Raw genomic sequence first — 26,378 nt, forward strand, 5'->3', positions numbered from 1 at the left:
ACTGCCCTGCTGGTGGACTTCCCTGCCCGCAGGAGTGTCCTGCAGCAGTGAGTTTCACAGATCCCAGTGCCTTATGGTAAAGCTATTTCCCCTTAATCGCTGCAGAGATGTCCAAAACCAAAGAGACCAAAGGAGGGATAACATTTGGTTACTGTAGGCAGTTACAAGCCCCAGCTCCTCACGTGCACTGCTCACTGCTGCAGCTTACCCCCAGTTCTCCCTAGGGGGTACTTGACGAGAAACAGGCCATCGGCCCTTTGTTTTCTACATTTTTAAATCATGGGTCATGTTTCTGCTCCTGTTAAATGAGGGCCTGGGGGTTCATGGACCTCTCCACACGAGGCTGCATGGAAAGGAGCTGCAGTGAATTTTTTCCCTTGCATGGAGCCCAGCTCCACATTCCCACCAACTGACATTTCCACTCTGCCCCATTGCAGCCGTGGGGGTTGGAAGTGGGTTTAATTTTGTCCGTGACACTTTCTAGTGTTTTTTTGTTTGTTTGTTTGTTTGTTTGTTTTTCCCTTGTGCTGAGCTTCTTTGCCCTACAACACAGGAGAGATCTAAGCTGCTCAGAAGGTGAGTGCCCCCTTGTGCCCCACAACCCAAAGGCATGGCCAAGATGCCCCATGGGGCTCACAAATGCTGTGCATGGGATCCTTTTGCCACCCCCTACTCATTTTTCCCATAGAAGTGTTCTGCTCCCCGTTGTGCCACTGGGGAAGAAGAAGAGGAGGAGAAACCTCTGGGGGACTGACTTGGAGGTGCACGGGAGCCTTCCTGGATGAAAAGAAGCCAACCAACCAAACTCTCGAAAGGCTGGAGAGCAAAAGGGAGAGATTTCCATTCCGAGCATGCACCGTGCTAATCCAGCATAGCCGCCTGTCGGCTGAAAATAAGCATTTCAGGCCCCAGCTGCCCCTCTGCTCCAGTCGGTGCTTAACTGGAGATGTCACAGATGCCTTTGGCCAGCAGTGCTGCAGTGCTGGCTGGGGACGGGGGAAGGCTGCCTCGCCAGGGTTTGCTGCTCAGCTCTCTGAGATGAACGATTTCTTCTTTTTTCTCCTGTCCCCTGAAGTTTTCTGGGGGGATAAAAGGGGTTTGGAGGTATGGAAATGGAGGTGAAAGGGCTGGATGTGGTGGAGGGAAGGGAGGAAAGGGGCAGAAGGCCATGGGTTGGGGATGGAGGCAGGAGGGAGGAGGAGGGAGATGCCCCTGGGGTGGATTTGCAGAGGGGACCGGGGTCCTCATCACCTTCCTTGGAGCAGAAAGAGAAGGAGATGGGGCCAGGATCATTGCCTCTGCCCCATGAGGCTGGTCCGTGCCCCTCCACTGACGGAGGGAGGTGGCTTCAGCAGGGTAAGGGGCTGCTTTCCGCCTCGTGGAGCAGGAAGGGTTAAAGGCAAGGGGCAGGTCCTGGAGTCTGGCAGGATGCTGGAGTCCCCCCGCCCTCCCCCTGCTCCCTCTCCCCTTCATCCCCTTCCCCCCCCCCCCCTCCTTCATTAAGCTCCTAATTACCGGGGACCTCCCCCTGGCTGCACACCCGGAGGCAACACCTTCACCCCAAAGCCTCGGGGATGCAGCAGGGACCTTTCCCAAAATCCCACGTTCCCCTTTCCTCTATCTGCTCAACCTCTCTCTACCCCCCCCGCCCCCAGCCCAAACCCACCCTGTGGTGTTGTGCTGGGGTGAGACCCCCCCACTCCCTGCACAGGCTGTGTGATGGTGGAGCTGCTGGGGGTGGAAAGATGGTAGGAAAGCGTTAAAAAAAAAAAAAAAATAAGAAAGGGTTAATTGCAGTCTCTGTGTCTTGCCTGGGCAAACAGTGGTGCAAATCCACGGCCACGCAGGGCTGCGTGGGGAGCTCCAGCCCCCGTCCTCCTGCAGGGCTAGGGGGGGAAAAAAAGGGGATCTGGTGGTGGGGAAGGGGGGATCTGCTACCCCGGGGGTCCCCCCCTGTCCTGCCCCGTGTCCCAGGCTGTCAGCAGTGCCTGGGGGCTGAGGGACCCCCCAGCAGCCCCCTCTCCCTGTCCCCATCACCCAGGTGGCAGCGAGCTGGGTCCCTGCGCATCCCTCTGCGGGCACCTCTCCCCGCGCTGAACCCCTGTAGGATTTGGGGAAGGAGGGGAGAGGGGGGGCAGAGCCCCTATTGCCCCCTCCCCCCCCCCAAGCCCCACCAACACCACCCCTGCTCCCTCTTCACCTCCTGGCTCCCCGCTTAGGGCTAAGCTGTTCCGGGGAGGCTGCGCTGCCCGGCTGCCAACGTGCTCCGGCTCTCGCTGGCTCCTCTGCTCCATCCATCCATCCATCCATCCATCCATCCATCCATCCATCCATCCATCCATCCATCCATCCTTCCTTCCTTCCTTCTTTCCTTCCTTCCTTCCTTCCTTCCTTCCATCCTTCCATCCTTCCTCTCCTCCTATAGGCTAGCAGAGCGTGCCCGATGCGATACGGTGGCAGTTCGGGTCCTTGCCTATAGCTGCCTGTTTTACAAAGCTCCGATCCGTGCGTGTGCGTGTGGATGTGTGTGTGCATTTTATCCCTCCCTCCCATCCCTCCCTCCCTCCCCTCTCTCTCTCTCTCTCTCTCTCTCACTCTAATGTGTGATCTGGAAAGCTTATAAAAGCCTGATGTAATCCTTAATGCAGCCCCTGGCTACAAAGACTGGATCTAGTTTCACAGAGAGAGATTCAGAAGCAGAATTTAAAAAAAAAAAGAAAAAAAAAAAAGTGGGGGGAGAAGAGAGAGAAAGCAAGAAAAGCAGACGAGTGGATTTTAAACAAACATATCTTTCTGCAGAAGACTATTCTCTCTCTCCGCTGCTGGGAAAGCTACTCTGAACCCTGCTGTATATTTTTTTTTTGGGGGGGGGGGGGGGTGGGGGGGTGGAAGAAGAAGAAGACTTGATTGTCTGCTTGGATCTAATGATTTACTGGCTTTCAACTGTGTTTTTCCCTGCTCCTAAGGATTCCTCAAAAAACGGCTTAATTATTTTCAGCTTTTCTCTTCCACCTGCCTGTCTGCAGAGACACCAAAGGTTCTTCCTTCCTTTCCCTCCCCACCCCCATTTCTTTTAGGGTATTTTTTTTTTTCCCCCTTCTCTCTTCGGCATACACACAGCTACGTCTAAGTGTGTATGTATATATATATGTAGAGGCAAGAGTGGAGGGAGCGGAGGGAGAGCGAGCTCTGCCTTTTGGACTTCACGAGCTGCCCAATGTTGGTCTGGTTACCCCTGGATATGTTGCTGCTTTCCATTTGGAATTTGACGAAGGGAAGAAGGAGGATATAAAACCAGGGGAGCTCCGCAAGGTAAGGGACCCCCCCGGCCTCCCTTCCTTCTCCCGCAGCGGGGAGGGATGGGGGGGGACGCGACTTCTCTGGGATGCGCCTTGCATCGGGCACCGGGGGTCTCTCCAGCCCTGGGGGTGGGCAGCGGTGGGCTCCTCTGCTTTTTGCCCCTGGAAACAGTACCCGGCAGGAGGTTTTCGGCCCCCCCTCTGCCCGCTCGGCAATTTGGACGGATGGAGCACAATCGCTCCCTGCCACGGGAAGTTTTAACTTTCGTGCATGCGGGTCCTGCGGGCAAGCATCGGGCGGCGGTGGAAAATATCGGTGCCTGCAGGATGCGGGGTGTTGGGGGGGAGAAATGCGTTCATGTCCTGGGGAAACAAGCTGGGGACTGGGTTGTTGCTTGGGAAGAAGGCAGCCAGGCAGGGGAAGGGGAGCGGGGGATCACGGCGGAGAGCTGCAGAGCCAGCCGGGGCTGAGCTGCGAAGTGCTGCGAAGCCGCGGTGCCTTGGTGGGCAGCCCTGGGGTCCGGGACTCCTCAGCCCGCAAGGTTGGCAAAAAAAGTCGCGGAGGGAAAGGCAGCTGCTTGCCCTGGGCACGAATCCTGCCCCCATCCCCGCTCCTCGCCTTCCTTTTCTCCCTTGGGGAGTTTTTGGGGGGACCCTTCCTTGCTTGCTTTGCCACTCACAAAACCTTCTCAGGGCTGGAGGCGATGGCTTGGGAGGCAACGAGCTTCTCCCCCCCCCGCTTAATGCTGTTTATCTGCACTTTGCTTCACACCGTAGGAGAAAATTAGCCTTTAGCCTATGTAGAGATGAGAGCCTCACACAGACACACACATAGGATGCTCTGGGGCTCCTGGGGGATGTCAGCACCCAGGCACAGCTTCCCCTTTCCTATGGGGATGGGGTTGGGGGGGGGGGGGGGGGGAGAAGGAGTCTCCATCAGGGATGCGTAATTACAAAGCATCTTGTTCTGAATCACCCTGTGTGGGAATGAATCGCAAAATTTGTCTCTCCCTCTTCCCCCACCGCCCCCTTCCCTTTCACGGCCTGACATTCGCTGACGGAGGGTGGCTGTTGATGCAGCCTCAGACTTTCGCAGGGAGGTATTTCAGCCATGCCTCTGCCAAGGCTGGAAGGAAAAGCGGGGCATGGGGGGAGCAGCTGGGCGGGGGGGGGCTCAAAGGGACTTTTCAGCCCGGTTGTGTCCTGCTCCTGGCTGAGACGGAGCATCGCTCCCCGGCAATCGGAGGCACGGGCTGCAAATCAACTCTGCCAGGTACCTCCAGCTCGTGACTCATGCTCGCATCCCCGCTCCTGCCCTGGCAGAGGAAACAACCCCTGTGAATCATTTGCACGGAGAGGAGGTGGTAGTGGTGGGGGAAATATCAAGGCAAGGTCAAAGAGGAGGAGGGCAAAAAGATCTTTTCCCCCCATCTCCTCCATGTCCCTCGCCAGCCTTTCAAGCTGGGGCTTCCCAGGGCTTTGGGCACAATCCTGCTCCACCGCTGGGGCTGGCGAGCTCTGGGGCCAGCTGATGGCTGAGGGAGGAGGAGGAGGAGCAGGACAGGGAAGGTGGGGGGAGCGAGGAAGAGCGAAGCTACTTTGACAGATGCCAAAACCTGCCTGCGAAAATCATGCCACCTGGAAAGCCACAGCATTTCGGGAGGGTGCCGGGGTCCGGGGCGCACATCCCTGGCCCCTTTACCTGTTGATTTTCTCCAGGTTTGTTCCCTCCTGGCAGTGCAAAGCCTAAAGAAAGCCAGGAGGGATGAGCCCTGGGCACTCGGAGTTGACTGGCGACCTCCGCCGTGTAGCAGGGAGGACTGTGTATTAATGATGATGACTCTGCTTTGGCTGGTGCCAAAATATCTGTGTTATCTATTATCAGCTGGGAGACGAGGCTGGAGGCTTCGCAGAGCTGGGATCTAGTCCAAAGCCCCGGCTGCTAAAGGAAACAAACAACTCCCCGTGCATATTAAGTGGGTCCCGAATTAATTAATGACTCATTAACCTGGGGCCCGCAGCCGGTACCGGGCCCAAGACGTTGGTGAGGAAGAGGAGGGAGGGCGCAGGGTGTTTTTTTTTTTTTTTTTTTTTTTTTTTTACCCTGGGAGGCTGCTGAGGAATTGCACCAGGGCTCAGCCGAGCTGTGCTGCCAGGGGACCGCGGGGCTGAGCCAGGCAGGGGCTCTGGACAGGCAGGACATCCCATCCTACTGGGTCTCAGCTGCAGGTGAGGGGAATGAGGAGCACAGGGCGGGCAGGAAGGGGACCCCCAGGCTCTGCTATGCTTTGGCAGGGTCGGGGTGCAGCATCCTCGTCGCTAACTTCTGCTGCGGAGGGCAAAGGGGAAGGCCAGGCAGGAGCAGGGCTCCAGGCCCTTCCTGTAGTACTTGGGATGGGGTTGCAGAGTCCCAGGGGCAGGGCTAAGGTCTGAAGCCCCTCTCCTCCTTCTCCCTGTGCCTCACAACCCAAAATTGCCCATCAGAAGTGGTCAGGATTGGGGAAGGACTGGATGCAAATAGGGGTGGGTTGCTGCCAACGAAGGTTCTGCACACCTATTCCTCTTAGATGGGGGAAACTGAGGCAGGGGAGGTGTGCTGGATGTGTCAGTGTGTGTGTGATTGTACTGATTGGGGGGGGGGGGGGGGCCTGAACCCCAGTCCTTGGGGAACAGCCAAAGGCAGCCTGGGGTGGGGGCATCACCCACCCACCCCACTGCTCTGCCACCAAGGAGAGAGCCCTGCAGGGATGCAGAAGGGGCATAAGGGGGAAAGGAAGGACGGGGACACACACACAGCCTTACCCTATCGCAGCCCCCCCTAGAAAATCGCCTTTTACCAGCACCCCAAACTTTGCAACACCCCCCCTCACCCTCCCATGGCATCGGGGCTCTCCGGCTCGGTCGGGAGAGCTTGGGAAAAGGCTGGGGGCATCGCGAAAAAGATCTCAGAGTCCTGTTGGCTCCCCAGTCCTCAGCCCAGGCCATTTCTCAGCGCTGGGGGGGGGCTGCCGGGGGCGGCCGGGGCTTGCGGCGAGCGGCGGGGAGGTGGCGCTCGCAGCCCGGCTATCGCCGCCCGCCGCCCCCGGTGCGCAGGGATGCTCGGCAGAGACCTCCGGAGCTGTGTCTCCCCCTCCTCTTCTTTTTTTGCACCCCCCCCCCCAAAAAAAAATAAAAACAAAAAAAAAAAATAAAAACAAAAAACTAACAACCTGCTGCTGGGGGTTGCAATCAGGGCTGCTTCTCACCCCACCGGAGGTTTATCCCCTCTGCAAACATTTTCTCGTGCCATTTTTTGCTCTCCCCCACACCCCAACCTCTGTTTTTCCATGCACACCCCCTCCCGTGTATGCATTTTGCTCCCCACCACCACTTCTCCCCTCCTCCCCAGCAGCGTCCCCGTGAATGCAGAGCTGCTCGAGGCTCTCCCTGGCTGTGCGCACAGCCGCAGCTCGTCCCCGTGCCCAGGAGGGGGGATGCAGCCCCCAGACCCCAGCCTGTGGATGGTCCCTTGGTCCTTACAAGCAAGGAGAAGGGTGCTTGGGCTCTGCTCAGAGGGTTTTCCAGCAGGGATTGGGCTCTGTCATTGCTCCAGGTGGTGATGGAGGGGCTCCCAGTGGCTGCAGGGGGCTTCTCTTTGCCCCCCTTTTTTGGAGAGGGACAGGGGGGAGCAGCAAGACCCTACATCCCAATTCACCTTCTCCTAGAGCTGGTGTTGCATGCAGGAAATCCCCTGCCATCGATACCTGTTGCAGGCTATCAGCTTTGCTCATTAATTAGCTTCAGGAAACCTGTGCTGGTAAACAAATGAGTCAAAGCCTTTCCCTGGGCCTGATCCTGCTTGCCACCTCGCCTGGGTGGGTGCAACGAGAGCGGAGTATTTTCTTCAAGATGGATGACAGCCTGTCTCTGTAACTACCTCGCCTCCTCCCCTCGGAGAAAATTCACATCCCCGAGCAAGCCTTCGAAGTGAAGGGAGCTGGCACCTGGCCTGGAGGTTTGCAGGAGTCTTTTTCGGTGTCGCAGCACGTATCAGAAAGGCTGCAGGAGAAGTGTAAGGGTCCCTGGTGCATCTCCCGTGTCCTTCTCACAGCTCCTTCCCCATATCTTCTCAGTTTTCCCCTTGTCTGGGGTTTGCAGGAGGTGCTGGGCTGGAAGAGGACAGCTGTGGAATGCTTGTGCCTGAGTGAGAGCAGATAAGAGGTGCGTGACTTGGTGGTGGGGATTAGTTGCCCATCCGTATATTCAGGTGGGCTGGGGGCTTTGGGCTCTGAAGCATGGGAATAAAAGGGCTGGGGGCACAGTTCTTTCAACCAAGGTGGGGTAGGGAACTCCTGCTTTGCTCTGAACTCTGTCTCTGCCAAGGAAAAGAGAATTTTAGTGCCTCATCTGCACTGGAGAGGCAGGGTCCCTTTTCACTTGAGCTGTATTCTTTTTGCACGTGGCCCTTCAGGTCCCAGATTCCCAGGGCCCAGCTCTCTAAGTCCCAAAAAACCACACCATGGAGCTGTAGCAATCCTTGATTTTCCAGGTCAGGGCCACCAGAAAATGTCGTCCCAACCCTCAGCATCCTCCAGCCTCCCAGCACAGGCAGTCCCATCTACCTCATAACCCTTCTTAAACTTCCTACTACTTGAAAGGCCACTCTTCCACAGCAGCACACTATCCCCAAGCCAATATTGGTTGTGTTTCAATTCAGTATAAAGAACGACAAACTGGAAACCAAACTTCTCACTCAGAGAGCAATCTGTCAGGCTAGCCCACGTGGAGAGCGCACCTCTCTTTCTCCTAGAGGCACTCCGTGTGCTGATGGGCTCTTTAATTTGGTTGGTGGGGTGACGAGGCTACAAACCACATACAAATAAAAAGGAAAATCAACAGCAAATGAGGTCCCTTCTGAAAGTCTGCTCGCCACCACATCTCAGGCTCAGAAATTCCTCGCAGTGCTTTAGAGAGATGGTTTTGTGTTGGTCTGATTATGCTGAGATAATCTGTCGTGTTGCTCCAGAAGGCTCTCAGGAAAGGAGAAAAAATAAATACAAAAGGAAAAGAAAGATGATGTTTTAAATCAGAGGGCTGCTAGATTGGTGACTCTGTCTTGCAAAGACACACATCACTGCCCCCTTTATGAAAATTTAAATTGGTTACCTCTGTCAGAGAAAATGAGAGGAGATTTGCTGATTTTAATTTGTTGGAGCAGATCGCCCCCCAGCAATGTTATCAGAATTAAACCAGGGATAGTTTCCTACCTTCCTTCTTCTGCTCCCTTTGCATTTTTTATTTTTTTCTGAAATATCCCTCTATAAAGCATTGATCAAGGAGTGGCCAGCTGATAAGAAATGAGCCACTGAAACTGCAAGCTTTGTCATGTATGGTGCTGTGCCTTACCCCTGGGACAACGGGACTTGGGGAGAGAAAATGACATCTGGGGGAAGAATGAGCAGGAAATCTGGACTTTCTAGAATATTTTGGGAGGTAAAAAATGAAACAAATGGCTGAAATCTGCTGTAATGCTCTGCGTTAGGTTGAAGTACATATCTGAAGAAGGATTCACAAAATGCAAAATTCTCTTTCCAGTGAACATCTTAGTTTTTAGGGGTTGTTTTACTACAGGTAGAGTTGCTACTTGCCAGACCAATGTGCCCTGAGACAAGAAGGGAGGAAACCTGCACGTATTTGGGACACCATTTTGTGCATGTCACATGCACGTAGCAGTATATATTATTGCCAAGCTCTTTTCCTGAACATCTACTTTTGGCCTGAGGCAGGCCTTGTGATAGCTCATCCTACCACTTCAACACTCCCAGCTGCCTGCTCACCTTGTCTCCTGCCTGTTATCAGGCTGGCTTTCAAAAATGGAGATATTTCCTCGTTTATTGAGCTCATCTGGCCTGTAACAAAGTCCTTGCTGTTTGCAAAATGGTTCTATATTAGGACTATCCCATTCCTGGCAGACGAACCTGTTCCATATTCATTGAGAGTTAGCATAGTTCTCTCTCTAAATGCTTTTGGGACAGGGGCCATCATGATTTCCATGCTAGAATGGATCTTGAGCTGAAACACTTTCTCTCTGTCCCATCTGTGTTGCTATCTTCTTGTGGACCTCTCAGCTGATCATTTAAGCTTACAGCTCCGTAAGCCTCTGGAAGTTTGGGCTACCCAACACAAAAGGCTGTGATATGGTTTTAAAAGATGCTGTGGTGCAATCCACTAAGGGCCAAGGGTGATCTCTCCCACTGCCAATCGTGGGTCTCAGCCCAGAGGTTCAGGTCACAGCTAATTTAGGCAGTGGTCACTCTGTACTTTGGTGTTTTCATCTGTAAAAAGGGGATGCCTGATTTCTTCCTTACCTGGTGCTGTTCCCCAGGCCCTGGTGGGGCTCTGTGCCAGAATGGACTTGGCCAACCTTTATTTCCTCCTTTTGGGATTGCGAGATGAATGACATCCACCAAGCACCAGGCATTAATTATTCTTGTGTCTTGAGTGAATGAGTGTCTCCCCTGAAACCTTTGTCCTGAGTCATGTTTCCTTGTCCTTTCTCAGTTCTTATTTTCTTAATGCCTCCCTGTGACTGAGAGCCTGGAAGTGTGTGAGTCTCCTGTCCCCTTGCTGGGTGCCCTCTGGATTAAGCATATGCTTTTCAGGAGACCTTGGCTAATATTTTGTCCTGCAAAACACTTAGCTGTATAGTCCAGCCTGCTGATATAAAAGTAGATTAAGCCTGGGTTAGGAGCCTGGTTTAAACCATATATTGTTTAGCAGCAATCTAGCAATGACTATCTTCTTCTTGAAACAAATATCTGCTGGTTCCTGCAAATGAAAGTCGATACACCTTCAGAAGGAAATTTGTCCCAATGGGGTCTTTTGTATTGAAAACTCTGTTGGTAGATTTATTCATTGCGCGGGTTCGTTCCCTTAACAAGTCAGTTATTCATTGGCCATTGCTTGAGGGTGTGTGGGATTTATGGTCATAGTCCTGTAATCAGATATTTTGTTATAGAGGGCTTTGCCACCGCGGAAGGTTTAAATAAATCAGCATGCAGCAAAAATTGATTCTCTCACAATCTATTTCTGGACTCAGCTGCAAGTTGAAGAATACTTTCCCCCTTTTTGAGCCATGCTGCTTATCTCTGCAGGTCCATGCTCTGGTCAGCTCTACCAAAGTTTTAATTAGTGCACATGCACTCATAGGTGCAAACTCACACACACTTACACATGTTTTCTAGATGTAATTTTTCTTCTGACAGCACTTGAGACACACTGTTGTCATTTCCCAGACCCCCAAATGTTTTCTCTGTCACCTGATTTAAGCATTTTGAGTTTGGAAAGGACTGCTTGAAAAGGTTTTAATCAAATGCCAGTAAAGAAAGGGAAATCTGATTTTGAGTACCCGCACTGATGCCTTAAGTAGTAAAGAGGTCGGTGAGCTAATCTCCACTTCTCAGATGTTGCTCTACAATCTGATCAGCCCTATTGAGATGAAGCAAGGGTTAATTACTGACAAAAAGGCTCCTCACCTTAATGCATACAAAGAAAAGGGCAAGGGTGAGCATCTTGCTTTTTTGATTGGTGCAAGCTCACCATGTGCAGGTGATGGAAAGCCTTCGGTTCTTGCATGTGCCCCAAGAGTGTATCTCTGTGGATGTAATTACAGCAGAGCCTGTGATTTCAGTGGCAGAAATCAGGGATGGGAAGATAGAAGGATCTCAGTAACCTAGCAGCCTGCACAACTGGGTGGCTGGTGATGTTAAATGTGCAGTGGCAGGGAACCTCTCCCCAGTGCTCAGTGCTGAACTGTCCTGGCATCATCTAGGCTTGGGAAGGAGTTTGGCAGTGATAGGGTTAGTCAGGGGTCTGATGTGCTGCCCATCCTGCACTGCTCTCTGGGGCAGAGCAGCTCTGAAGGAATAAGTAAATAGCCAATAAATGTTTGCTGCATATTCTGAATGCTTAAAAAATAACAATATGAACAACATAAAACGTTGTCTGTCCTGTGTGACTTGTTGTCTCCTGCCAGCTCGGGGTTTTTAGAAATGTTAATAGGGATAACAATGCTGTAGGGACTTCCAGATTCTCCAGATGGAGATGATTCTGCTACCAGCAGGAGAGATGGTGGCAGTCAGAAGAGCAGCAAGGCTGGGAGGGCAAGGGGGAAGCAGGGAGAGATCCCAGGAAAATGCCACTAAGCTGTGGGATCCAGCTAAGGAGGATGCATGGAAATATAAGGATCCTGTGCCATGGGAGTTGTAGTTGTAGGTGTACCCAAGGCACCCATCTGGACAACAGGGGCAATGCCTGCAGGCACGAAAATGCCACTGGAAAGGGAGGTTTTGGTAGGAAGCCCCCAGGTGGGGTAATCTCAGTCCAGAGCCTTGTCCTCTACCAAGACTGAGGAAGATGAGCGTGGGGATTGGCCAAGAGGTCCCTTTCAACCTCAAGGTTATGTGGTTGTCTGAAGATGGGACATGAGTGCTGCAGTGTTTGATGATCCCGTTGGATTAAGTTGTCCTCAGGAGCTGCCTAGCTCAGCCCTAGTGTGCTTTGACCTGGACATGGTGAGCAGGATATTAAAAGTTGTCCTGAAAAAAGTGCTGGAGTCTCCCAGGACAAGCTCCAAGGGAGTCCATGGTCTGATAGCCCTACTGTGCTCCCCCATTGCTCTGGGGTCTGGGAATTCCCCATAAAAGGTCCTTCCTTGTCCCTACATAATAGACTGTAGACAAAGCAAAGCATGAAAGAAGAAGAAGAGCTTCAGGGAGCTGTAAAACCTTTCTCCTTCCTATCTCTAATAGGTCATCAACATGTTCATAGAGGAACTCTCAGTGGTTTCCATTCTCTGTGGTGAGGGGATGTGGGACAAGGCAATGATTTTTCTCACCTTCCTTCCCTTGCCCAAGTCATCTGTCAGAAGGGTGTGTGGATCTAAATAGGACATGACTTTTCCCCATGCTGGAGTTTGGTCACTGGGCTGTGCTTGCATGCAGGTGACAGTGCTGGGAAGTGAGAGAAGAGCTGGTGCTAAATACAGCTGCCAGGCACAACCAGACACGTCGTGTCAGATGCTCAGCATTTCACACAGGCTGGAAAAAAAAAAAGTCTTCCTGCAACTTCCTCTACTCACAAATGCAGTTTAGGAGCTGCAAGGTGCACAGCACGCTGTAGCGATGTGGTTATTAAAACCCCAGCCTCCCACCACAAATTACAACCCAAATGCTGTGTTTGTTTCTCACTTAATGCTGGCCCTCGGAGGTTTTCTTTTAGTGCTAAGCCCTTTTGAAGTTGCTGTTGATTACAGAGCAGACAGCATAATCTCCCTGTGGAAGTTATTTGTAGTTGGGGGGAGGAAGGAAATCAATCACCCCAGTGCAAATACCAGAAATGGGGTAGGGAATTAATGATGCTGCTGGACCACACTTTCCACTCAGAGCCCAGTAGAGCATCCTGCCACTCAGAAGTCCCCTTCTGAAAGTGTCAGTCTGATTGCCACAACCCCACAGACAGGCAGAGAAGGAGTAATTGGAACAGGGTTCAGCTGTGCAAATTGGCTCCTGGGCTGGAAGGTGACTCTGGAGGTGTAATTGTTCTGTCCAACCGCCAGCCCTTCGTCAAATGCTGGCAACTGAGCCTCTGCTTATGCCTTATTTTCTCTGTTCTTGTGGCAACAGGCCTGGCTGATTCCTGGGCAATCCACAGGATAAATCAGGTAAAGTCACTGTGCTTTATTCCTTCCCAAATTGTTGGCCAACACTGTAGTCTCTGAACTTTTCTTGATGAACACTTCTAGGGTTGCATCACTTGGTCACCATGGGTTGTACAGCATCCATCATGACTGTGGCCAATGTAGAGCTCTTGAGCACTGAGACAGCCAGTTGTTCTGTGGCTTTAATTAGTTGTAAAATGATCCATTGGCAGGGATGAGGCCAGTATCAAGTTGTCTTCTGATCTTGCTCCACATCCAGCCCAGCACCATCACTCCGTGAAGCTCCTGGAGAGCTGTTGCATCTCCTGACTATGACTTTATTTGTGCCTTTTCCTAAGAACTTTCAGTCTCAGGGATATTGGGATATTTGGACTGGTGGTACATGAAGTAGAGGAAGTCGGTCCTCCTTTGCACAGTGGCACCTGAACCTTGGCGCCTCCTGGTATTACAGTGGCAAAAGTAACGAGGGTGGGAGAACTCCAGACTGACAGAAAGCTGGTATGTTAAAAGCCAAATTTCTGTCTGTGGGAATCCAACTGCAGTTTCTAAGCTTTGATTATTAACATTATTCTTTTTCCTTTGGAGTCAAGGACTCTTGCTGGCGAGTCTCCTCTTCCAGATGTTCTTGACTTGATCTGTTGCAGGTTCTGTATGGCTGCAGCATTTGGGCCTTGACAAAGTTGACCATAAATTATCTTGAAATGGTAACAGCACAAAGTCAGGCATTTTTGCATTGGTGTGATGGGTATTCAAAGCTAGGAAGTGGAGCACATCAGCCCAGACCAGCACAGCCACCAGTACTGAGTAGTGGTTATTCTCCTTGATTTCAATAACTCCAGCAAGCGGAGACTCCACAAGTGGCTGAGGATTGGTAAAATATGAAGTATTCTTTCCCTTGAAGAAGAAAAGTTCTGGCAGTGGTAAATATTAAAGGTGGGGGAATGCTGAGGAAGCCTGGGTAGATATGGTAGATACTGTTAGCTCCATGGCAGCTAGGAGAAAAGCTCTGACACAGGCCGAGCATTTTTGTGCTCTGTTCAACCAACTTTTTAAAGATCTCTTTCCTTCTTATTCCCAGAGTGGAGGCAGTTTTCACCTGGGAACCTTCAGAGTTTCTTTTCCTTCTGGTAACTCCTTGTGAGTACTTTGCTGTGCTAGAATCTCAAGGGTGTGCAGGGATCTGAATCCCTGCTGATGTGCAATCAATGAAATATCACATCTAATGTTAATAAGAAATGCTTGCCAAGGCTTGTTCTGCAGTCCAGTAGCACCATGCAAGTTGTTGCCACAGGACTAAGTTCCTTCTGTCTCCCCACCTGCAGCTTAGCCTTGTTCATGCAGCTTATTAGTAATAATGCCTGGCCCGTGCTGTCCCCTGGACAGCACCTGGCATTGCTTTGCTAACAGCTCAGTAGTGTGGATGACCATCAGACAGCTCTTGTGGCCAGGCTTTGTGCGGTTCAACAGTGTAGCTGCAGACAAAAATGCAGCTGTCAAGCCAAATAATTAAAAATAAGAGGCGACCAGGTGAAAGAGAAAGAACAAAATGAGAAGGGAGCCATTGGCATGACTGAGCAGGCTGAGAGGCAGGCAGTACTCACAAACCACATCTCAGAAAAAGACTTTGAGGGTAGCCTGGGGTGTGCCAATCTTTGCTAGCAGCATGGATTTACTCTCAGTGGCTTGGCCCACGATCAGTTGAGGTCAATGTGTTCCACAGTGGCGTGTGGCATCTGAGATGAGTCCCCAACACGGTGGTGGCTCAGCTGGGCTGCGTCCCTGAGTCCTCTCGCCATTTGATGGAGGCTCCTGGCTCACAGTGCAACCCCAGTCCCGTGCACACATGGAAGAGACAGGAGGGAGGGAGGGACCTGGCAGCACTTTTCTGCCCAAGCTTCAGTGACATTCGGTAGCTGGGAAGGATCTTGGCTCCTCCTTTGCAGCACTTCTCAGTAGTGATGAGGAAACACACCACTGACTTCCCTGAGCATCTGTTTCACCCATGGCATGGGGGAAGTGATTTTCTTTGCTGCTGTGCTGATTGGAAGTCGAACAGCCTCCAATCCTGTGTTGATTATGTTCCTGGGAGCATTGGGTCTCCTGCAGGCTCTGATAGCCTGCATGCATGAATGCCAACCTGTAACCCAGCAGAGGCTTCGAAACTATATTTTCTTTTGAGACAAAGCCTGATAATTTCTGGCCTTTTAAAAGCATTCAGGAACATCCTAAATTGTGTCCTCTGGGCTGGAATCCAATGTCAAATCTTTTGTATTTCAGACTCTCCTGTATTATTATTGGAACAGGGGGATGGAATCCCTACATGAACAATCGAGGACGTCCCACCCCCCTTTTCTCCGCCACTATGGCATTTTGCTGAACCCCAGGGTACTTTCTAATCCTCTCCCCCCTCTTGCAGTGTAGCTAGGGCCTTGTAAACTAAACAAGGATAAGACAAAGATACAGAACTGCCCTGCATTTGAGCAGACGGTCTGATTTTTCAGAACACACCCTGATTTCTTTGCAGCCCTTCTCCAGCAGCGCTCTCCCACACGGTGCCTGGACATACCCTGGAGGAAAAGCATAGACAGGGACTGCTCTCAGCAGAGACGTGGCCACCTCTCCTGGCAGGGAGAAGATTAAAATCCTCTACCCGTACAGTGAGCCTGTGTTAATTGTAAGGCAAGCAGCAGAACATGTGCTGAGCTGTGTGGAGATGCCTATCTGGGGGCTCCTCTCTGTCCTATAACACCGCACTGCAACAATCAGCCACTTTTACAGCTCCATAGATCACTGGATAAAAAACACATTTAATTCTATGGTAAGGTCACTTTTTAGTTAAAAGGGACAGAATGGATTTAATTTACAAGCCTCTCCAACTTTATGGCTTGCATTTAGACTTATATCTATTATGTAGTGCCAAACACGTATTAAAAAAAATTGATTCCCCCTTTCTCCTCCCTAGATTTGCTGTGTCAGGCAGATTCTGATTCCTCTCCAGTTTGCTTCACGCCAGCAGATAGACTAAGGTAGATCTAAATGACAGGGATGACATCTGTGACTGCAGAGTGCAGGTTTGTTTATAGGGGATGAAGCTGGCCCAGATCTATTCCTGGGTGGCCAGGAATGAAAATGCTTTCTACCAACCTACCACAATGCAGGATAGGAAGAGAGGGCTGTTGTCTGTGAGGAAAAATGCAAGTCAAAGTAGCTGCAAGGTGCAGGTGGTCAACAGGTTAGCTGAGGTTACTGCCTTTGTGTGGGTCCTCTCACGGTAATGTGACTTGGATACAGCCTCTAAATTCAATGGCAAAGTTCAAGAAGAAGAAGAAAACCAAGTGGAGATCATGGGGAAGGTTTTTTTTTTTTTTTTTTTTTCCTTCCAAGAAATCTTTTTAACTTTTTCAAGAAACACTTTGTCTCAACAACAGTGAGAATAAAGGTTGGGAGAGAGAGACACCATGTCAGGAAAGAGAAGGAACAGGGTGACAGCAAGATGGACTAGACTTTACTTAGAGCCTGATAATCACACACAGCATCTCAGTAAGTGGTGTTGTAGCTTTGGCCCTGTTTGATTTTATTTAAGTGGTCTCTTTGCAGAATTATGTACATCAGAGAGGGGAAGACAAGGCCATAGAAAGTCAACACTTGCAAGGTCAGAAGGTATCATTGTTATCTTTTTTCTGCAGAGCAGGAGTGGTAGATTGTCCCCATGATGACTGCAAACCTAGTAGAGAGATGTCCTGCCCTGATTTTGAAGCTCCTGGGTGGTGGTGGATGGAGCACGTCATACGAGGGAGACTTGACACAGGGCCCTGAAATGAATGGGGAACCAGGGTCCTCCTTGGAATGATGGGAGCTAAGATCCGGTGAAATTATTTTTCCTCACAAAGGGATTTTTCCAGTGCGACTGTCACCCCACTCTTTCGCCCTTTGGGCTTAGCTCTGGTCTGAGCTGCGCAACAGCACTGGAGACCACAGACAATGTGTCAGGGCATGGCCATGGGCTGAAACTTGGGCTGCCAATGGGTCTAAATTGGGGATTTCTCTACAGCTCACTGGGCTGCTGTTCTTTGCCTGCTCCACAGCACGGTTCACCCACCAGGAGGGCAGCAATGGGAGGATCTGCCTTCCTTTCTTGCAGCTGTGTTGCTCGAGCAACTGTTTTCTACCTCTGTGATTAAGTTGTGCTCATAAAATTCATAGCAAACACTCTAGACAAGATGTTTGCTGCCTTTTAAAACTGAGAAGAGGAGAAGTGAACTGCATTTGCCTATATACAGTCCTGGCCATGCCTGACTGAGTGACTGCGGTAAAACTAGAGCTATAAATAAAATGCATGTGCCTGCGTCTACCCCAGTAATCTCCTGAGAAGAAGCCATTTGCTTGAGGACTTCAGTGGGCTATCCATATTTTCAGCCTCCATTTGTATTAATTAGTTTTCTTTTCTTTTTTTTTTTTTTAAATTTCTATTTTTCTGTTTATGCTATTGATTTTTTTTATTATTTATTTTTGCTTTATTGCAATGCAAACAAGGTAATACAGGATACTCTGGTTAAAATAGCAACGTGAACAAGGTGACAAGGGACACTTGGACCAAAGTAGCAGGCAGTGCCAAGGAACAAGCATGGTGCCAGGCACGGGTGAGGCTTTGGAAGAGGAGGGATGGCACTTTGCTTGAACAGGGTCACACTGTTCCTCTGACAGGTGCATCCAGGCAGGGTTTACCTGTGAATTGTGCAGTCCTGTTTGATTGTTGCATGGATTTGAATGGAGAAATCTATGTCGTTGGCTGTTCACCTTTTAATCTTATGTAGAATGACCAAAATAATATATATATATATATGAAAAGTGTGAAACTGGACCCCTTCAAATCTTGAGTTGCTTAGAATTTTATTTTATTTTTATTACCTTTGTATTTTTTTATTAATCTGAAATTTGAACTGTAGTCAACCTCTACAGCTTTTTTTCAACAATGACAGCTGGGATAATTTTTTATTTTTTATTTTAATTTCTACTAGTTTTTTTTTTCTTTTAATATAATCTGTCTTTTAAAATTGCACGACTCCAGGAATTTTGATTTCCCAAAAGAATACCAGGTATTATGAGTGCTGCCATGGCTGTGACAGAATCCGTGGGCAGAAGTATGTCCAAAAAGGACCAGCGGATTACCCAGCAGTAATAAGGACAGAATACCGTCTCTGTGAGGAGTGAAGTATTCGCCTTCACATCTTTTCTTTCAGTCTCCAAGGAGCTCTGCTTCTCTAACAGCAGCATCTTAGAAACTGAAAGGAGCAGTTCACAGGCAATGAAGGTCTCTCTGGCACCATAATCCCATTTATCAGCATCCTGGCTGGAAAGGGCATGTCCTTTAAGTTAATGGCGAGCGTGGAGATCGAGAGTCATATTTTTGGAAGTCTAAACAGGAATTTGCCTAAAATTAAGCAGCTGTAATGTGCCAACGGGAACTTTGGACTTGTAGGTGAGATTTAAACGTGGGATGGAAGCTGACAGTCACACCTACATGAGAAAAAATCAAAGAACCCCTACAAGGGTGAAGATACATCATGGGGTAATACTGAAGGGAGAGGATTAAGGATCGCTGTATTTAAAGTGGGTCCCTTCCAACTTGTGATACTGCATTCTGTTCTATTTCTCTGGAGTCAGACTTGCTGATGTGCAGAGGTTTTTGCTGTATTAAGGAGAAAGTTTCATCTCTACCAAATCTATTCACCTCAACATGGAGAGGAAAATAGTGCAGGAGGGAAGTGAAAGCATGAACAAGAGGTATCTGTCCCCAGTACTGAGGTGCTCAACAAGGTTTCCCAAGAGTCTGAGGCTCAGAGAGGGAGAAGGAGGGCTCCAGGATAGTTCATTATGGTCAGAATAGCGCTGCTGGTCTTGGACCCACTCATTTGAACAGAGCCTGTTAACATCATGCGATATCCTATAGGGATAAGGATCCTCTCTGGTATTTGCCCTGCACCCCTAAAATGGCTGTATCCTTGATGATAAGGCATTAGAGATGGAATACCCTGGAGTAAAAGTGAATAAACAAGTAGAAGGAGTCTCTCCTGCCTGCAGAAGGTAGCTGTCAGGTCTCTAGAATGTCACAGGAGTTCCTTGAGGTACCGGGGGCTTTAATGTAAGGTTAGAGTGGAAAACTTTCACCTTGTTGCTGATGACACACCAAACACCTGGGAGAAAACACCCGCAGGCATCTCATGGAACAGAGACAAACACTGATGCAAAAGCCCCTGTTGAGCTTGGCTGTGTAGATGGAGGCTGCAGAGGTGTGAAGCTGCTTCCATCTCTGCGTTAAATGGAAGTGGACAGAAGTGGAAGGGCATTTCTTGAAGCCAGCTGCCTTCCAAGTGAACTCCAGCTGAACGGGAGCAGGGGATTCCCTTTTTAGTCATACAGGGCTGATTGTACAGGTCTATGACTTTTGTGATGGCTGGAAAACCCAACCTATAAATATATATATATATATTATATTTATCAAATCAAGCCTGTTTATTCTAATAGTATCACAGCACTTTAGTGTAAAGAGTCTTTCTTTCCCTGCTGTTTCTTTCTTTGCTTTACAGTATAGTGTTTTAATCTTCTGTTTACATTCCTTTTGCAAGGCCAAATACACCAGTATCTTCTGATGGCTTGTGTTCTCCTGGTCATCTTAATGGTCTTTCCCTATAATCCTGCCTGTCCATGAATTCATCTTGAACTTGAGCATGAAATATGCACACAATATTTTCAATATGGCCAAAGCTAATGTCCTCCTATGTTTGGAAATACTTTCCCCAGTGAATTCTAGATTGGCACTGTTTTTTTTTTTTTTTTTTTTTTTTTTCCAGCTGAGTTGTTTGTTTGTACCCAACATGTGTCTTAATCCTCTGTTTTTCTTCTTCTTAAGGGTGACTTTATTCTTCTACAGCTTTTAGGTTAGAACGTGCCGATTATCTAAGTAAGCCCGCATTACCCTTACATTACACCTGGGGTAAATGGGACAGAGGGAAAAAGTCACTTGGCCTTCATGAAGGAGACAGTAGGTCTTGCCAAGACCTTGTTAAGGAGAGACGCACTTCAGGCTTCAAAGTCAGGCTGCTGTGGGCAGCCTTCGTCCTGTGGCCACTTGCCTCTGACGCTGGTGGAGTCTAGGTTCAAATGCCTCTCCATGGGCAGAGGCACCCTCTACCAGGCAGGCATTATTATAAGGAGCCTGGTTGTTTTTCCTGCTCCTCAGCCTATGTCCCCCCCTTCCCTGCTTTGCCGGGCCGGGATGAATAGGAAGAGAGAGGCTCTGAGTGGACTCTGTTCTCCAACACCAGTCGCTGCTGAATTTCAAATAACTCCCCAAACAAAACCGAAACAAGCAGGCCCTTGTGTTCCTCTATCTCCTCTCTCTTTGGCCTTAGTCACCAGGCTTGGCAGCAGCGCTGCTCTTCTGTGGCTCGTCACATGCTAGCCGGGGAGGATGGGCTGCTCTTTCCTTTTCCTTTTCCTTCAGGGGTCTAAAACAACAGGGCCCTTTGCCTTGTTTGCTTTGCTGGGGCAGGAGGGAATGGGGATGGAAAAGGGGGAGGATGCTGTAAGTCTCAGCATGGGTCAGCAGCAGGGTGAAGGCTGGCGTCTTCAGAAGAGCAGCTGCCACCTCCTGTCCTTGTCCCCTGCCTCCCTTGTGTTGGTGGCATCTGGTCTCCTCCTCGCAAAGAGGGTTGGGAAGGGGATGGCTGCAAAGAGATGGAGGGAGAGGGGAAGGAGCTGCCCTGTGTCTGGGGACGGAGGCTCCCTCACGTGCTGGGGCCACTCGCCAACTGGCCGGGGTGTCCCAGCTGCTGGTCAATGAAATTGGCTCAGCTTTTGTCCTAAACCCTCCCGTCAGTGAAAGGGCACGGCAGGACAAACCCGGCTGGAAGCCACAGTTTGGCTAGTGTGCTTGGCCTGAGATGTCAGGGGTGGACGTCACTCTTGTGGAGCTGGGTGATGGTGTGCATGGTGGGCTGGGGAGGGGAGGGGGGAAGGAGAGCACACAGCTCCTCTGGTCACCTCTGCACCCCATAGCAGTCTGCGACATGGCAACCATGGCCCAGGCAAACTCATGATGTGGGCAGAAGGCTTTCTAGGGGGTCCTGAGACCTGCCCAACTCACTCCAGTGGTGATAAAAGGCAGGGCTTGAAGCCCTTCGACCTGCAGGGAGAATGATGTGTGGCAGGGTCAAAGCGATGGCAGCTTGGTGCAGCTCCTTACGACCTCTTGATTTTTAGCAAGCCAAGCCTGATAGACTGAGGACAGTGTAGTCTGTTTTCCATTGAAAAGAGGGAATTAGCACCATTCCTTTATCTCCTGTCTTAGACCAGAAAAGCTCTCTGTGCAAAACTCGCTCAAGATGCACTGTGAGCATTTGGCTGCATATTGCAGAGTTGTTCACTCAGGCACAGGTTGTGATTCAGCCCAGCTTTAACAGGGTGAGAGGAGCTGTCCATCCTGGCAGCGTGCTTGGTTTGCACTGACTTTAAACGGCAGGACATGACCCCTTGCTTGTGATAAGTGTTATTAAACTCCCGACCTAAATAGTCCAAAAGAGAGCAGGAGTTTATGGAAAGCCTGTTCCACTGGTCCGAGTAAAAGCCAGCCGGCTCCTGCCTGTGATCTACTGACTAGAAAGAGAAAATCATTAACAACTTTGCCAAGCATAAGAGCCTAAATGATAGCTGGTGCCTGTGCAAACTCACGGGCTGGGTCAGTACAAAGGAAGCTGTCTCTTGCGGATAAATACCAATCTTCCTTCTGCAAGGCTTGTTACTGCTGCTTTTTTATGGGCTAAACAGCATCCAAGATCTTGTCGTTGCAGCAAGTCACTGCGACTGAATGGCTCACAGGACTGTCAGAAAACACAGAAGTAAAGTATGGTGTGGTTTGTGCTAACCCTGGGTTTCTGGTCTAAGTGCAGAGAACCCTGGGTGAAATTCAATGGCCTCACTCTGCCTGAGGACAAACTACATGAACAAAATGATCCCTTCTGGAATAAACATATTTATATTAAGCAAATATTTAATGAAGAATGGCCTACACCTGGTGCCATCCCAGTGTTTTGCTTGAGCTGAAGAAATTATCCTGAAAATCTCCTTCAGAATGGTGCTTCATAACAGTCGATTTTTGCATCTACTGCTGTGTCCACCATCAATTTGTTTGAGCTGGGTTGAGCTGGTGACCCTGACTGTACATTGCTCTGCTGCTTTTGAAAGTGTTTGGCTTTTTGCAGTTATACTCAACACTCTGATTCTGAGAGGGAGCTCCTATTAATATATCTTCTTATATATTCCTACATATGATCTTTATAGCTAACTATATATATGAAATAGTGAACACCTCCAGCAGGGAGTGGTGTGTAAGGAGCCTTTTACTGCTAAGCAACCGCTTCAAACTCAAGGCTGTGAATTGTTTCTCAGCCTATGACAGCTCTCTTAACCCCTGAGCTCTTCTGCTGAAACTGGGAAGAAAGAGGCATTTTGAAATGAATGTGAAAGGCAATTTTATTTTTAAAATGCAACTTGTTCCAGAGACAAGGTTCTAATCTTTTCAAGATGGATGTTTTCCAAGCTGTTGGGGAAAAATATCAGAAAAAAGTAGTTAAAATTACTACTCAAAAACCCAGTTAACTTAATATCTTTTTTCTTTCTTTCTTTCTTTCTTTCTTTCTTTCTTTCTTTCTTTCTTTCTTTCTTTCTTTCTTTCTTAAGTCTGTTGGGAAAATGTTTTGAGTATTTTGTGAACTCATTTGTTCATTCATAACAGCTTATCTCAAAGCCAATTTTTAGCCAGTGATCATTGCCAAACTCTCTTTGACTACTAGATACTCATGATCCCTTCAGTTGCATTATATATTAAATTATATTTGATAAAATACAGACCATGAATCACAATCATTTCAACCATACAGTGGTTTCAGTAAGTCCATATATAATACTAACATGTGCAAGCAGTTTTCCAAACTTTTTTTAAAAAAGTAGTTAAGTTGGTTTTATACCAATATTTGCAGATAAGGATATTGGGATTTCAGAAGTCTAATTTCAGCCTTGGGTGCATGTACGTGTGTGTATGTCTTTCTCTACCTGTGTGCTATACACATATACATATATTTAATCCTGTTCCTTTTGTGAGTAGTTGATCAGAACAGAAAGTCAAGTGCTGAATAGGTAATGATATATATATATATATATATATATATATATATTCACAATGTCTCAGGCACAATGGTCCTGGTGAAGCTCTCTGTGGAGAACTGAATCTTCAGCTGCTGGCTTTGAGGGCCTTGCTCCTTCACCCTGACCTCCTGAGTTGTTGAGAGGTTGAGATCCCTCAGCCTCTACCCAAGTCCTTGTCACTAGAGGGAGGCAAAAGGATGCCTTGTACAATGAAATAGTAGACCTACAGCTCTTTTGATAAGCATTTTTCCAAATGTTCCACTTATCATCAAAGTAATCATCAACATAAGCTACCAGTAGCAAAGAAGGAAAATGAGACAGTACATTACTCTTACAGCTGCAAATTTGTTCCATGTTTCTCCTCCTAGTCCCAATCCAAGTTCACCAGATTTCTGAAATCTGGAGATTCTCCATCTGTAGAAAGAAATTGATAAGGAGAAATACCAGATGGTGGTCAGGGGTGAATGTCTGGGATGATAAGGATTTTGGAAGATTTACAGAACATGTTGTTGATGGTTGCATCAAAATTGATTTCTGAAAATGCTATATAAGAAAAAAAAAATAAAAATAGGCATAGCAAATCACAAGATGCAGAGCAGCTGCAATGGCAAAAGCATTTGCCATGCAAGTCCTGATCAACTGCACTTTCTATTTCTTCCTGTACCTGGAAAAGGGTATTCTCTTTCAATATGGTGATGTTTCCACAACCCAAAGCTCCAAGGTTAGGAACCAGTATTCTTTAATCCTAAATAGCCTTACTGCTACGCTAAACACCTTATTACTAGAGCTGAATGTGTGAAGACTAAAGGCAGTACTTAAAGGTTACTAATGTTACTAATTACTACCAGTCATTAATGACCAATCAGAGTGTGAAGAATGACTTTGTATCTTTTCCTCCCATGACCTGCACTAACGAGTCCCACTGGCTTTTTACACTTATGAAGGATTTTCCTTCTACCCATCTAAAACAAATACCCTTCTAATTTCCTGGATTATCAACCAGAGAGGTAAAAGTTCTGTGAGTTGCCTTTCTTTTGGGTGTGTGTTTGTGATGTTCTCCACTGGGTGTGCATTTATGACAAAATACTTCTCTGGTGGATTAGGAAAACCAAATAAATATTCTATATTTATATATAGAATATTATTATTATTATTATATAGATATAGTTACATTTTGATCTTGTTTGCTTGGAAGGCAAGGGACCATTTTTGCCTGTGTACCTAAATGGAGTTTTCCACACCCCACTTAAGTAAAATCACAGCAGTTCCTTATAAAGCATCTGTGGTCAGGAAAAAAATCCAAATCTAGCAGATTAGTTACCTCATCTTTCATCAGATGATAATGTGTTCTTGCTCCAAGGCTTCCAACTCCCACACTTGTGAAAGGTGTCTTATAGCTAGTGTCACAGCTGAGCCAGGGAACCAAAGAATCAAGTTTTGATCAGTAGATTCTTTCCTCCTGCAGAAGCAGAGACTCTCCATGGACCTGAGCTGTCTGGAAGGACGTCTCAGAGATGCCACTGGCCAACTACAGTTTTATTGTTTTCTCTAGGAACAACGTTGAACTCTACTTGAAATCCTGATGAGAAGAGGTGACTTGGGAATTTGTAACAACTTATTATTGGCCATTTGTGCATCCCTTGGCACTGCTGCTCTCATCTAATCATTTCCCTATATGTACCCGAAGGCAGCTAAAAGCCAAGGCTGGTTTCTGTACCCCCAAGACACTGTTAAAGTTAGTGGCCTCAGTTGTTTTAAGTGCTCAGGTAATCCTAGAGAAATATAGTCCATCCTTAGTCAACCAGTTATGTGAAAGTGGACTAAGACTCTCCGTGGAACCATGGACTGATTGGCTTTTTTCCAGGCTCGTCTGAATGTAGCTCACTCAATGGACATCCGAATAAAGCACTGATATGCCCTTAGACACAGGTGCTCTGAAAGTCACTCCCCAAAAGCCTCATAAGCATGTGAATGCCTTAGAAACCTTGCAGAATAAATATCAAAGCCACTAAAGGCTTCCCTAATACAGAACTATGAAGGTTGTGTCAGCAGGGCTGTTTATTAATAGGGACTCCTTGATCTACTTCTTCTCATTAGGACGTGCCAGGTCACTTCATTCTCTCTGCAGAGAGGGGATCCCTTTTAAACAGATGTGTGCCTTGACCTCTGAAAGGAGCTCCAAATCTCTTGTGTTTGCTGCCACGACAATTTCTGTGCTTTAAGGCTTCCAAAGATGCTGTGAAACCTTCAAAACGCCAAAAGAAATTTCTTCAATATTGATCACTTACAAGAAATAAGTATCCTGGATGAAGAATGGGGAAAGGTGCCAGACTGGATGGAAAACAAAGGGTGGCACAGACAAGAGATTTGAGGTTTCTCTCTTTGCTTATGACTCTCCCATGGTTTGAGTCCCTCATGCAAATTCTGAGCAGGGAATGAGGAAGAGAGCTTTTTCAGGTCCCAGTGGTGACAAGGGGAACAGACGCTCTTGAAGGTCGCCAGAATGCTGACATTTGATAAGCAGCAGTAATGGAAAATTACAGATCCTGACCTCCTCTGGCATAGCAAAGGACGTACCAACATGAAACCATCCCCGGGGAGAGGAGCTGTGACTGCACCTGCCTCCAAAGGGCAAGGAGAGGACAAACGTCACAGAGGGATGGAAATCCTAACAGTGCCAGGCCAGACAATGTCCAGTTGTCCTTGCATGGGGGGCACTGGGATGCTCTGTGAACAGTTTTTCCCTTCTGAGATAAATCCCCTTTCATACCGACTGTACATTTTGGATCCTCCTGTCCAACACATGCATGCAAAATGTTATTTATCTCATTTTTATTATTATTATTATTTAAATTTTTCCCAGTTTCTTTAAAAAGAGGTGGATATTTAACCTGGTTCTACATCATGCTCAAAGAAGCAGAGAATCAAAACTGACTCTCCTGTCCCAATGTAAGTGGTGAGGCTCTTTTGATGCTTTCAAAAATTGGTGTGATAAGAAAGACTTCCTTACTGCATTTTGGAGAGTGTCTCATTCCAGAATAGCCATTCAGAAACACGTCTCTTTATTTTTACCTCTAAAATCACACCACACATCTCCGTCATACTCCCATGTGGAATACCTCTAGATCTACGTGATACTGTATGGGTCAGAAATTTAAATGAACCTCTGACCCACTCAT

The 26,378-nt window shown here is 48.3% G+C and overlaps 1 protein-coding gene and 1 long non-coding RNA gene across 15 annotated transcripts in view; both read left to right on the plus strand.

Annotated features, from left to right (window-relative positions):
* Window positions 1-2,596: 2,596 nt before the first annotated feature.
* ADGRB1 (adhesion G protein-coupled receptor B1) overlaps window positions 2,597-26,378 on the plus strand; it is a 259,849-nt gene continuing 236,067 nt past the window's right edge. For 7 of the 13 annotated variants that reach the window (XM_048048948.2, XM_066990793.1, XM_066990795.1 and 4 more), the window contains exon 1: window positions 2,597-3,312. The gene's annotated coding sequence lies outside the window, so the exon portion shown is untranslated. The remainder of the gene's footprint in view (window positions 3,313-26,378) is intronic. The other 6 variants (XM_048049003.2, XM_066990796.1, XM_066990800.1 and 3 more) reach the window with 1 other exon arrangement.
* On the plus strand, window positions 5,949-17,989 carry LOC136789813 (uncharacterized). Of its 2 annotated transcripts, none has more exons than XR_010828847.1 (3): window positions 5,949-7,350; window positions 7,437-7,499; window positions 15,521-17,989. It is a non-coding gene; the product is annotated as an uncharacterized lncRNA (long non-coding RNA). The 2 variants fall into 2 exon arrangements; XR_010828846.1 differs by having other exon boundaries at window positions 5,949-7,293; window positions 7,412-7,499.

The sequence above is a fragment of the Anser cygnoides genome, chromosome 2 (assembly GCF_040182565.1).
Source record: "Anser cygnoides isolate HZ-2024a breed goose chromosome 2, Taihu_goose_T2T_genome, whole genome shotgun sequence".
NCBI lineage: Eukaryota > Metazoa > Chordata > Aves > Anseriformes > Anatidae > Anser > Anser cygnoides.